Source organism: Tamandua tetradactyla, chromosome X (assembly GCF_023851605.1).
Source record: "Tamandua tetradactyla isolate mTamTet1 chromosome X, mTamTet1.pri, whole genome shotgun sequence".
Classification (NCBI taxonomy): Eukaryota; Metazoa; Chordata; class Mammalia; order Pilosa; family Myrmecophagidae; genus Tamandua; species Tamandua tetradactyla.
In genome coordinates, this window is record NC_135353.1 from 52274772 (window position 1) to 52288445 (window position 13674).

The 13674-nt window shown below is 34.0% G+C and overlaps 1 protein-coding gene and 1 pseudogene across 1 annotated transcript in view; both read right to left on the reverse strand.

Annotated features, from left to right (window-relative positions):
- Positions 1-13674, reverse strand: part of SLC6A14 (solute carrier family 6 member 14) — a 238621-nt gene that overhangs the window by 189068 nt on the left and 35879 nt on the right. The gene's annotated exons all lie outside the window — the stretch shown is intronic.
- Positions 5783-6242, reverse strand: LOC143671821 (thymosin beta-4, Y-chromosomal-like; annotated as a pseudogene).

A 13674-nucleotide genomic window follows, 5' to 3' on the forward strand; every position in this document is an offset into this window, starting at 1 on the left:
ACATAAGTTGATCGATAAAGAAGGGTGTACTAAGCTGGAAGCAGTGCCCAAGACAGACAGATTCCAGTAGTAGCAATAGCAACTCTCCCTTGTGAAAATGTCTTTATTTCAGTTGGGAAGGAGGAGGAATAGGGGGAGGGAAGTGAAAAAGAGAATGAAAAGAAAACACACTACCATGTAAAATTGCAGTTACTGGGGGATAGGGAATGGAAAGTTAGAGCTTAAAATGTATAAGGTTCCTGGGGTGGTGTGATGGTGGCTCAGTAGGCAGAATTCTCACCTGCCATGCCAGAGACCAGGGTTTGATTCCCATGCCTGTCCATGTCAAAACAGAAGAAAAAATGTATATAGGGTTCCTATGTGGAGTGATGGAAATGTTTTGGTAATTGATGGTGGTGATGGTAGTAGAACACTGTGAACACAATTATCAATACTGAAATATATATATTTGAATGTGATTAAAAAGGGAACTGCTGGCTGTATATATGGTAACAGAATAAGCAAATTAAAATATCCATGAAACTACACCACACAAGCAATGAAACTATGGATTTTAATTAATAGTACACTTATAAAAATGTGCTAACATCAATTGTAACAAATGTTCCACACTAATGCAAGATGTCGGTGGGGGGAGTGGTATGTAAGAAATTTTTTTAAAAATCTCTATCAGCATGATTTAAAAATCCTAATCATTCTCTCTTCTTTAATCTTTTCTCAGGTACGGGAAGTGTCTCTTCCTCCTTGTCAAGTGTGATGTTAATTCCATGCGTCAACTTCGGTGTGTTATGATATCCAGTTGTTTGGTCATACACTAGAAGCACTGAACTGTTTGTTACTGTAAAGGAATTTCACAGGTGGGATTTATATAAATAATCATTTGATTTCATCAACAATCAACGAAAAGCTTGCCCTCAGCAGTGTGCGGAGCCTCCTCATCCAAGCAGTTCGAGATCTTAAAAGGCAGAATGGAGGGTTTCAGAGGTCAGAAGAATTTTTACTTCAACTTCAGAACTGACTTTTGCTGAAATTTCTAGTTAGCCAGCTTCCCCAAGGGAGTTCACATTAAGGACTTCACAATCACCTTTACTGGAGCTTTCACATTGTCCTACAGAGTTCAAATTTTCAGCCCCCACAGTCGCATGAGCCAATTCCATATATATACACTGTACTACCTTTAAAAATCTGAGGCTGAAGATTTAAAAGAGAAGACTTTACAACTCAGATATATCCTCACCTTGTCTCATGTGTTTAGTTAACAAAAGTGGGCTAGATTAGTAAGAGGAGAAACTTCTTCCATGGACCCAGAACTAGGAAAGGCTTGAGCAGAAATAATACCTAGGCCCAAATCCAAGCATAGTCAAGATTATTCAGAATGTTTTAGTAGCACATAGGGTTAATGACATAAAATACAAGAAGAGAAAATCCAGTAAAGTATTTCAGGATCAAAGAACAGAGTGGCTAAAAGAATGGGGAGATTAAAACAACCTAAGATTAATCAGATCAGTTTTAACAGAAGTCAAATTATGACCTAAGTTTCAAAAACATTAAAGGGACCAATGAGAATTTAACTTCAGTCTCTTCTTCCCAAATGATAATTTGACCTTTACTTTCCTTTTATTATGTGCGTGTGTTTGTATTTCAGTTACCCAGTAGAATTCAATAATTAACCATTGAGCCTATTTAAACAAAATTATTAATAGCTGACTTCATTGTAGATATGCCATGGAACAAGGTGTGTGCAACCATTTCCCCCATTTGTAACAAAGGCTTTCTTTTATTTCCTGCTTACTATGCATTTGAATGGTAAGTAGAGAAAAATGATATCTCCATTTTCACAACAAATTTTAAAAGCTTTCAAACCAATGCCATATAGAGTTTCAAATACAATAAGGTGGTATCTCTTGATTCTTTATATATTCATCAACCTAGTTTTCTTTACCAGTAACAATGAAGGTCACAATAAGAATTATATTTTCCTCTTCTCTACACACTTTAATGATCTATTTCTCATGTAGGTTCATATAACATTTCAACTTTCTCAGGCCAGGCTTTAATTGTATTGGTTTCTTTAAACTACCTGAAATTTTTAATGCTGTAGATGTATAGAATATACTTTTCTTATTACCAATATAAACAATATGTTGTCTTTGCATTGCATAGCATTTTATAACTTTTTATAAATCTCCAGTAAATATATTTTCTCCTTAGGACCACTGAACACCCCATGTGCTTCTTATAATCAGGAAACTTGAAAAATATTGAATCACATAGTCCATATAAAGTTTTTAGCCCCATGCTTGACATATAGCATGTACCAAATCAAAGTTAGCTGCTATCAATTATATATACTTCTTATACTATTTTTCACTAAACTGATGATTTTCTCACTGGATTCAAAACCTGGTGTTTCAGGATAAGTTTAGAAATACTAAAGCTTAAAAAGGAGTTTAAAGGTATTCAATCATCATAAGAACACAGAATAAAAAAATCCATGCTTCAATCATGCTATGCCAAAGTCAAAGTCTTTCCTCAATTGTTGTGTTATGTCAAAGTACTACTCTAGGAGGAAAAAAAATTCAAAATACATGACAAGATTTATGCATAATAATGCTTATTACATTTAGAAATCAAAATGTTGGGGAAAGCTAAATATATAAAATAAAGTAATAGAGAAATGGGTTATTTTGCAATGATTAAAATAACATTTAAAAGAACATACAAAATAGAGAAAATTTTACTATATTATAATTCTAAAAAATCTCTATATAAAATTATCCTCCTGGTGTAGTCTAATATAATTATAAGATATATAGAAAGAGAAGGAAGTATGCCAAAAATTTAATTGTGGCTATTTATTGAGTTTTAGAATATGGATAGATTTCATTTTTTATATATTAAAAGTTTTTTTTTTCAGAATTCACCCAAAATATAGAGGAAAAATAAATGCTGTTTCTTAAATTAATAAATTAGACAAGATGACATCCAGTTTCTTGTCAACAATACAGACTTTGTATGCTCTGTCTCCATGATACCAAATGTCTAGATGAGTAATTCTCTCAGTTCTGTGATTGGAGCTGCATTTGCTGTCAACTGTTGGTCAAGGAGGAGCCATGGTGTTCAATGCAAAACATAGTTCTGGTCTGAGTATTGCAAAGAGAAATATATGAAATATTCAGAGATTTGACCACTTTTTTCTTTTTCATACAGCTCTCTGATAATGTTAAGGTCTGTGTTAGGCAACTAAATTTGGTGACTGCTGTGCTAAGCACACAGATGGTTTCTCAGCTGACTGCCTCCTGTTTGCTGCCAATTAAAATCTGCTTCCCCTAAGACCCAAAGCAAAGCTGGTAAACTGCTCTCTACTTTGTTGGGATAAGAAGAGGAAGAAGCTGTTATGATGGCTTACACACGTTAGTACTCTTCAGTTAGTGTTATCTGATTCCAAAGTAAGTAAATTGAATGGAATGAAACAGAACCATTAAAGGAAATTGCCTTTAGCTGATATTTTATATTGCTCTGCCTTAACTTCAAAGTCTGTTAATAAGGTTAATTCAAATCTTAAGGGCAAGTTCAGGAGGGTGCCAGCTCAACAAAAAGCCCTCAGGGAAACTGGGCAAGCAGAAACTACCAGAGTTCCAATCCACATTACCATCTAACTTCACTGTGTACTTCCTCAGTATTTGGTTTCCTTAAAACATGAGAAGAAAATTCACTCTTGTTTATACCTTTGCTGGGTCTTCTGGAGAAAAAACATGTCAGCCTCTGGAGAATCAAGTGAAGGAATATTGCTGCATTTGCTAATATGTAAAAGCAGTGAGGCAGGAAGAAAATATGATGCTTAGATTTAGCTAGTGCAGCTAGCAAAGGATGAAAAGAAATAATTGGAACCCACACAAAGGGAAGAGCAGATAATGAGTAAAGAGAAATGGAACAGAGAATGGAGGCACAAGGACAGAAAATACTATATGAAGTGGCTTAGCGATAGCAGAATTTGAAAATAGTCATGTAGGCCTGGAGAATGCTGCTGCTCAGGGCATTCAGGATTTTTAGCTGCTCTAATTTATTTACTCTGTCCAAAATCACAGAAAGAGAAATGGAGTTCTACTCTAAGTTGCAGATGAAGGGTAGATAAAAAACTAAAACGAGGATGAGAAATGGAACTTATTCATGAAGCAGAGAAGGATGTTGGCTGAAAATAGGGGAAATATGGTCACTCAAATTTTTCTGAACTATGTTTCTTCAAGGATGGCTGAGACTTGGTTACAACTAACTGGCATTTTCATCTTACTTCATAAAACTGACACCTCAAGGGCCCTTGTTTTACCTGTACTAAATAGTTTTGTTATACTCCTGTAAAGTGGCTGGCATATGATATTATACATGACTCATGGCTGAGGAGAAAATGCAGGCCCTGAAAGAATGTTCTGGTAGTTACAGTGACTATGGCAAAGGCAGACAGCTGGGACACTCTATAACCCAGTATGGATCCGAGGCTAAGAGGGGCAGAACCTTAGATGTTATCCTGTAAAGATTATTTATAGTATATATCTCATCTAAAATTATTGTCTTTCAGTAACCAAACTCAGTATCAGAAGCCATCAATGTTATCTGTTATTCCTCCCCACCTGAATGTGATGCTATAATGTGGAGCTCAATTAATCAGGTATTCTTACCACATTGAGAAAAGTAAAGCCTGAATAAGTATTTGTAGAAATTTGTTAAATTAAACCTAAGCCGGGAATTAATACTGTCCCTAGAAATTAGACTCATCTATTTTGGGAAATAAAAATAAGCCACACTACTTCTAATAAGCAGTGCTATCTTTGAGATATCACTTTTCTAGGCCTCACCTTCCTTACCTGTAAAACGAGGGGCTATGAATAGATGATGTATGATTGAGCACATAGATGTGAAAGTGAAACCGTAAAATGGAATTCTGATTCTTTTATGGAGATTGGTGCTAAAACTCAATACAATGAAAATTTTCCATTGGAGATTGGTGATAAAACTCAAAACAGTGAAGATTTTCAAATCAGTCTGGCTCTTACCAGACTGACCTTTGCCTGCATCTTCAACTCCATCTCAAGCCACTTCCAAATACGTTCAATCATATATATGTAACTATAGTATTCCAGATATAATACACTCATGAATGTGGTCTACCCAAAAACTTATGGCTTGGATGAGCAGAGGAAAATATGGGATATCTGTGAGCAGGCCCACTCTCAAGGAGAAGAGAAAGAAAGGAATTAGGCTACATATACCAAGTTTCTGCTGGATGGTTTGGCTGGAATGAAAGTATGGTCATTTAAGTGTCCTAGCCTTGGATTTTCTGTTGGAAATCAATAGATGTGAGTTTTCAACATCACTCCTGTTTACTGCCTGACCTCAACTTTTTCATTATAAAGTGCTTCTTTCCAGTTCTGTTTGCCCCTATTCAAAAGCATTCAGTTATGAGGCAGTTATGCATCCTGAATTTAAACACTATTGTCCAGTGAATTAAGTTAGCATATTTAATCAGTGTAGAATGTACCTGGAATACTGGGGGCCTTGGTTATACTTAGTTTTGGAAGGGATCTTGAGGATTGCCTAGTTCAACATACACAGTATCATAAAATAGACATCTATCTTCCTAATTACTTTTTTTTCAGGTTTTAAAATTTTTTACTTGCATATGAAATAAGTTGTGTATTCCAATAATTAAAATCATTTGAACAGAAAAAATTGACACTTTGATTAAACTGCATTTTACAGCCTCTTGGACCAACTTTGCTTTAATTCTAGATTCACTGTCGTCCCACCCAGCTTCTTCTTTCACCAACATGTAAGTTCTTTTCCAACCCTGCAGGCCAGACAGGCAGACGGCAGGAACATGCTGCCTTCCTTGTGAATAGTTTTCAATTCTCTGATGTGTAAAGGGGCAGCACAGTCATTTAAACTCGACCCAATCCCTTTGCCTAATTAACAGCTAAAAGAAGTAAAATAAGAAGGCAATGCTTGTGGAATGCACAGTGCATATTGGTAGCACACACTTCATTACGATTCACCTACTTGCTTCTCCTGTTCGATCATTTCTTTGGAAGACTGTGGATTTTTCTCTTGCATTTCTGCCTTCTTCAGTTTTGACTTATGAATTTCTCAATCTCAGTCATATTGGGTTTGTCAGAAGCAAACCCAGTGAGGCATGCGAGCAAGAGAGGTCTGGTCTGCGCAGTGGCCGCAGGGAGTGCACTAATCATTTTTCAATATGAAATTTTAAATTAGATAAGTTTTAGTTTTACAGAAAAATAAGGCAGAAAATAGAGTTCCCATATACCCCCCATTAATAACACTTTGCATCAGTGTGGTACCTTTATTATAATTGATGAAAGAATATTATTATAATTATACTATTAGCTATATTTTATAGTTTACATTAGGATTCACTGTGCTGTACAGCCCTGTGGTTTTTGAAAAAATTTTATTCTTTTAACATATATATAAACTAAAATTTCCTCCTTTTTAATGACATTCAAATAAATATTTCAGCACTGTTAATTATATTCATAATGTTGTGCTACCATAACCACTATCCATTACCAAAACTTTTCTACACTCCAAACTGATATTCTGTAGCAATTAAACATTAGCTCCCCAGTCCCTACCCTCACCCCAGCCTATGGTAACCTGTATTCAAATTTATAACTCCATGAATTTGCTTATACTAATTATTTCATAGTCTCTTGTGCTTTGCTTAATCTACTCAAGTGGGCTTACTAGGTGATATAATAATTCTATACTTAACTTTCTTAGGAATCATCAAACCATCTTCCACAGTGGCTGCATCATTTTGCATTCTGATCAATGATGAATGAACATACTTATTTTTCAATATCCTCTCAACAATTGTTATACTCCTTATATTTTTAATGCTAGCCATTCTGGTAGGTGTGAAATGAAATCTCATTGTGGTTTTGTTTTGCATTTCCCTTAAAAATAATGTAGTTGAGCATCTTTTCATATGCTTTTTGACCACTTGTACAGCTTCTTTGGAGAAATGTCTAATCAAGTCTTTTGCTTATTTTTATTTGGGTTATTTGTCTTTTTGTTGTTGAGTTGTAGTAATTCTTTATGTATTCTGGATATTAAACAGATATGTACTTTCCAACTATTTTCTTCCATTCTGTACTTTGTCTTTTTACTTTGATGCACAAAGGAGTTTTTAAAATTTATTTAAACAGTTTTATTCAAACACATACAATTCATCCAAAGTGTACAATCAATAGCTCTTGTATAATCACAGAGTTGTGCATTCATCACCACAATCAGAGAACATTCCCCTTACCACAAAAATAAAAATCCCATTCCCCTTATATCCCCTATTATTGACATTTAGCATTGGTATGGTACCTTTGTTACCATTTATGAAAGAATACTACAATATTAATTGCAACTGTTAACAATAGTCCACAGTTTTCATTAGTAGTATTTTTTCCATCTACCACCCTATTATTAACACCTTGCAATAGAATGTAAAATTTGTTCTAGTTCATAGAACTTTCTTATATTTGTTCATTAATCATAGTCATTGTCCAAAACAGGTTAACTATGTTATGAAGTTCCATGTTTTATCCTCTAGCTTTCCTTCTACTAATGTACACGACCAAAAACTTCCCCTTTCAATCATAATCATACCCATAATTCAGTGCTGTTAATTATACTCACAGTAATGGATCACTTCTAACCATTTCCAAAGATTTGCACTCAATCTTATTAAAAATTCTGTACAAATTGAACATCAGCTTCCCATTCCCTACCCTCATTCTATTTCTCAGTAACCTATAGTCTACATTTTCAGTCCAAGAGTTTGATCATTATATTTAGTTCGTATTAGTTAAATGATATAATATTTGTCCTTTTGTGTCTGGTTTATTTAACTCCAAATAACGTCCTCAAGATTCATCCATGTTGTCACATGCATCAGGACTTCATACTTCTCACAGTTGAATAATATCCCATTGAATATTATACTATAAAATATACTACATTTTGTTTATCAGTTAATGGACACTTCAGTTGTTTCCATCTCTTGCAATTGTGAATTATGCCACTATGAACATTGGTGTGCAGATATTTGTTCATATCCTTGCTTTCAGCTCTTCTAAGTATATGCCTAGAAGTGGGATTGCCATATCACATGGTACTTCTATTCTTAGATTTCTGAGGAACCACCAAACTGTCTTAAATAGTGGCTGCACCATCCTACACTCCACTCCTACCAGCAGGGAACAAGTGTTCCTATTTTTCCATATTCTGTCCAACATTTGTACTTTCTGTTTTATTGATATTGGCCATTCTAGTAGGCGTGGTATTGATTTGCATTTCCCTAATAGCTAGTGATGTTCAGCATCTTTTCATGTGCTTTTTAGCCATTTCAATTTCCTCTTTGGAAAAATGTCTATTCAAGTTTTTTTGCCCACTTTCAAATTGGGTTGTTTGTCTTTTTATTCTTTAGCTATAGGATTTCTTTATATGTTCTGGATACTAAACCTTTATCAGATATGTGGTTTCCAAATATTTCTCCCATTGAGAAGGCTGCCTTTTCACTTTCTTGACAAATTTGTTTGAAGCCTAAAAGTATTTAATTTTAGGAGGTCCCATTTATGTATTTATTCATGGCTTGTTCTTTGGGTGTCAAATTTAAGAAGCTTCTGTCTCCCACAGGATCATGCAGATGCTTCCCTATATTTTCCTCTAGTTTTAAGGTCCTGACTCTTATATTTAGAACTTTAATTCATTTTGAGTCAATTTTTTACTAAGATTTGAGATAAGCACCCTCTTTCATTCTTTTAAATATGGATATCCAGTTCTTCCAGCACCACTTGTTGAAGAGATTGTTCTGTCCCAGTGAAGTGGACTTGGCAGCTTTGTCAAAAATCAACTGACCATTGATGTGAGGGTCTACTTAAGAACATTCAATTCCATTCCATTGATCAATATATCCATCTTTATGCTAGTACCATGCTGTTTTTACCACTGTAGCTTTATAATATGCTTTAAATTCAGGAAATGTGAGCCCTTTAACTTCATTCTTCTTTTTCAAGATATTTTTACCACACAAGGGATTTTTTATTAGAGAAATTGTGTGTTTACAGAATAATTGTGCATAAAATACAGGATTCCCACATACCACCCAAACACCATCACTTTACATTGGTGTGGACCATTTGTTACAATTGATAGCACATAAATAATTGTACAATTAATAAAAGTCCATGGTTTAATTTAGGATTGACTGGGTAGTGTAGTTCCATAGATTTTTATTTTAAATGTTTATTTAATTACCCTATAGACAATCTAACATTCCCTTTTAATAATATTCAAGGATATAATTGAGTGCTGTTCATTGCATTCACAATGTTGGGTTACCCTTACCACCATCCACAACCAAAATATTTCTGTCATTCCAAATAGAAACTCTGTACAATTTAAGCATTAACTCCCCATTCCCTAACCCACACTGACCCCTTGTATATTCTATGCCGTGACTGAACGAGCTTGCTTATTCTAATTATTATTATTAAGATTAGGAACTGTGAGTCTTCAACCTTCATTCTTCTTTTCCATGATGGCTTTAGCTGTTTGGGCCCTCTTACACTTCCATATAAACTGATAAATGGCTTTTCCATTTCTGCAAAGAATGTTGTTGGAATTTTTATTGGAATTGCATTGAATCCATAAATTGTTTTGGGTAGTATTGACATCTCAGTGATATTTAATCTCCCAATCCATGAACAAATAATGGTCTTCCATTTATTTAAGACCTTTTTAATTTCTTATAGCAATGATTTGTAGTGTTCTGTGCATATGTCCTTTACATCTGTTAGGACAGATCGGTTAGATATATTCTTATGTATTTCTTTCTTTTAGTTGCAATTGGAAATGGAATTTGTCCTTGATTTATTTTTCCAGTTGTTTATTGCTTGTGTATAGAAACACTACATTGATATTTTACCTCACCTCCACTTTGCTGAATTTATTTATTAGCTCTAGTAGCTCTGTTGTGGCTTCTTTAGGATTTTCCATATACAGGATCATATAATTTACATGTACGGAAGGACCAGAGTTACTTCTTCCTTCCCAGTTAAGATGGATTTTATTTGGTTTTCTTGCCTAATTTCTCTGGCAGTTACTTCCAGTACATTGTTGAATAACAGTGGTGACAGTGGACATTCTTGTTTTGTTCCTGATCTTGAAGAGAAAGCTTTCAGTCTTTCATCATTAAATAGTGGGCTTTACATATATGTCCTTTATCATGTTAAGGAAGTTTCCTTTTATTTTTAGAATTCTAAGTGTTTTTATCAAAAAACAGAACAGTATTTTGTCAAATGTTTTTCCTGCGTCTGTTGAGATGATCACGTGTTTTATTCCCCTTCATTTTATTAATGTGATATAATTGATTTTCTGATGTTGAAAAAACCTTGTATCCCTGGAATAAATCCCACTGATCATGGCATATAATTCTTTTAACATGCTGTTGAATTCATTTTGCTAGTATTCATTGAGAATTTTTGCATCCATATTCATAAAGGATATGGGTCTGTAGATTTCTTTCCTTGTGGAACCTTTATTCAACTTTGGTATGAAAGTGAGGGCAGCCTTGCAGAATGAGTTAGGGAGAAAGAGTTACCTTCTCTTCAACTTATTGGTAAAGTTTGAGCAGAGCTGAAGTAAACTCTTGGAATGTTTGGTAGAATTCCTCTGGAAAACCATCTTGTCCTGGGCTTTTTTTGTTGTTGTTGTTGGGATGTTTTTGGTTATTGATTCAATCTCTTAAGTAGTAATTCATTTGTTGAGATTTTCTATTTCTTCTTGGGTCAATGTAGGTAGTTTGTGTGTTTCTGAGAATTTGTCCATTTCATATAGTGACCTAATTTATTGGCATACAGTTGTTCATGGTATTCTGCTATAGTCCTCTTTATTTCAGGGTATTATTATTTCAAGGTATTAATATTTTCCTTTTCTTTTCTGATTTCTGTTAGTCATATTCACTCTCTTTTTTTCTTTTGCCAGTCTAACCAAGGTTTGTCCATTTTATTGACCTTTTTACGGAACCAACTTCTCATTTTATTGATCTTCTACTGTTTTTGTTTTTTGTTTTTCATTTATCCTTGCTCTAATTTTTGTTTGTGTGTTGTATGGCAGGGCTCACATTTCATTCTTTTTCCATGTGAGTATCCCACAGTTGCAGCATCATTTGGTGAATTTTTCTTGTTTGTTTGTATTTTTCTTTTTTTTTGGAAAATGCATGGGCTGGGAAATAAAACCCAGGTCTCCCACACGGCAGGCGAGAATTCTACTACTGAACTACCCTTGCACCCCTTCTGCTCTAATTTTGCTATTTCCTTCTTCTTACTCACTTTGGACTTAGTTTGCTCTTTATTTTCCAGTTCTTCCAGTTATGAAGCTAGGTATGTGATTTGATGTCTTTCTTCTTTTTCAATATAAGCAATTAGAACTATAAATGTCCTTCTCAGCCCTGCTTTGACTACCACTCATAATTTTTTTTTTTATGTTGTAGAATCATTTTCATTCACCTCAAGATATTTCTTAATTTTGCTTCTGATTTCATCTTTAACTCACTGGTGTTTAAGTGCATGTTGTTTATACTGTGGTCAGAGAATATACATTGTATGAGTTCAACATTTTTTAATTTATTAAGACTTGTTTTGTGACCTAATATTTCCTCTATCCTGGAGAATGAATCGTGTGCACTTGAGAAGAATGTGCATTCTGTTGTTCTTGGGTGACGTGTTCTACATATATCTGTTAGATCTAATTGCTTTGGAGTGTTCTTCAAGTTTTTTATTTCCTTATTGATCTTCTGACTAGATTTTTTTTCCATTAGTGAGAGTTCTGTGCTAAAATGTTCGACCATTAATGTAGAGCCATAAATTTCTCCCTTCAAATCTGTCACTATTTGCTTCAAATATTTTGTGACTGTGCTGTTAAGTGCATATATAATTATAATTGCTACATCTTCCTGTTGAATTGTCTTTTTTATCAGTATATAATGACAATACTTGTTCCTTGTAACAGTTTTTGACTTAAAGTCGATTTTACCTGATATTAGAATAGCCACTCGAGCTCTCTTTTGGGTACTACTTTCATAGTATATTTCTTTCTTTCCTTTCACCCTCAACTTGCATCTTGAAATTTAAAGTGAGTCTCTTATAGACAGACTTTTGACTGATGAGTTTAATCTATTTACATTTAAAATCATTACTGATAATACAGTAATTTCTTTTAGAGCAATAGCAATTTTGCTATTTAGACTTTGTAAGTCATACTTATTTTGTCTCTTGTTTCCATTAATGCCTACTTTTATATTTATTTCCTTTATCATGTTGTACCATATTGAGTGTCTTCTCACTTTTTCTGGATATTATTTTCATGAATTTTCCTTGTCATTACCATGGGGCTAACATTTAATCTGTTAAATATATAATAATCATATTTGGTTTGATACCAACTTAACTTCAATATCATGCACATATACTTTTCTTGTACCTCTCTGTCCCACCACCATTTTTTGAACTTGTTACCAATCATATCTTTACATATTTTATTTCCCAAAACATGAACTTATAATTACTTTGTATGCATTTGAATTTTGGCACCTGTAAGAAGGAAAAACTGGAGTTGCATATGAAATAATACCATACAATAATACCAATAAATGTTTACCTTTACTGCAGGTCTTTATTTCTTTACGCTGATTGAGCCACTATCTAGTGTCCTTTCCTTTCAGTCTGAAAAATTTCCTTTAGCATTGCTTATAGGGCAGGTCTAGTGGTGATAAACTTCTTTGGCTTTTGTTTATCTGATAATGTCTTAATTTTGTCCTCATTTTTGAAAAAGAGTCTCACCATATATAAAATTATTGGCTTGAAGTTGTTTCTTTCAACACTTTAAGAATTTCAACCCACTACCTTGTTCCCTCTATGGTTTATGATGAGAAATAAACAATCAGGAACTCCCTTGCATGTATATGTTGTTTTCTCTTGCACCTTTAAGAACTCTCTCCTTGTCCTTTGCATTTGAGAGTGTAATACCTATATTACAGGATGTGCTTTAATTCATGTTTATCCTGTTAGATATCCTTTGAACTCTTGGATGCACATATTCATGTCTTTTGCTAAGATTCTGAAGTTCTCTGTCATTATTTCTTTGTTTATTCCTTCTGACCCTTTTCTGCTTTCTTCTCCTTCTCAGACTCCCATCATATATTGGTGCACCTGATGGTATCCCATAGCTGTCTTAGGCTATTTTTGCTTTTAATATTTCATTTTTCCTGGCTCATTTCAGGTGTCTTGTCTTCAAGTCCACTGTTTCTTTCTTCTGCCAACTCCAAACTACTATTGAAATGCTCCTGGGAATTTTTCATTTCATTTTTTGTGGTCTTCAACTCCAGTAGTTTTCTTTGATTTCTTTTAAAAATTCCTATCTGTTAACTTAAACTCTTATAGTACTCATTCATTATTTTCTTGATATCCTTTAGTTTTTCTTTGTACTGTCCTTTATCTCATTGAGTATTTTTAAGATAAATTTTTAAAAGCTTTGTTTGGTATATCCACACACTTATCTTCATTGATTTTTTCTGGGTTTTTATCCTTTTCCTTTGGAGGGACA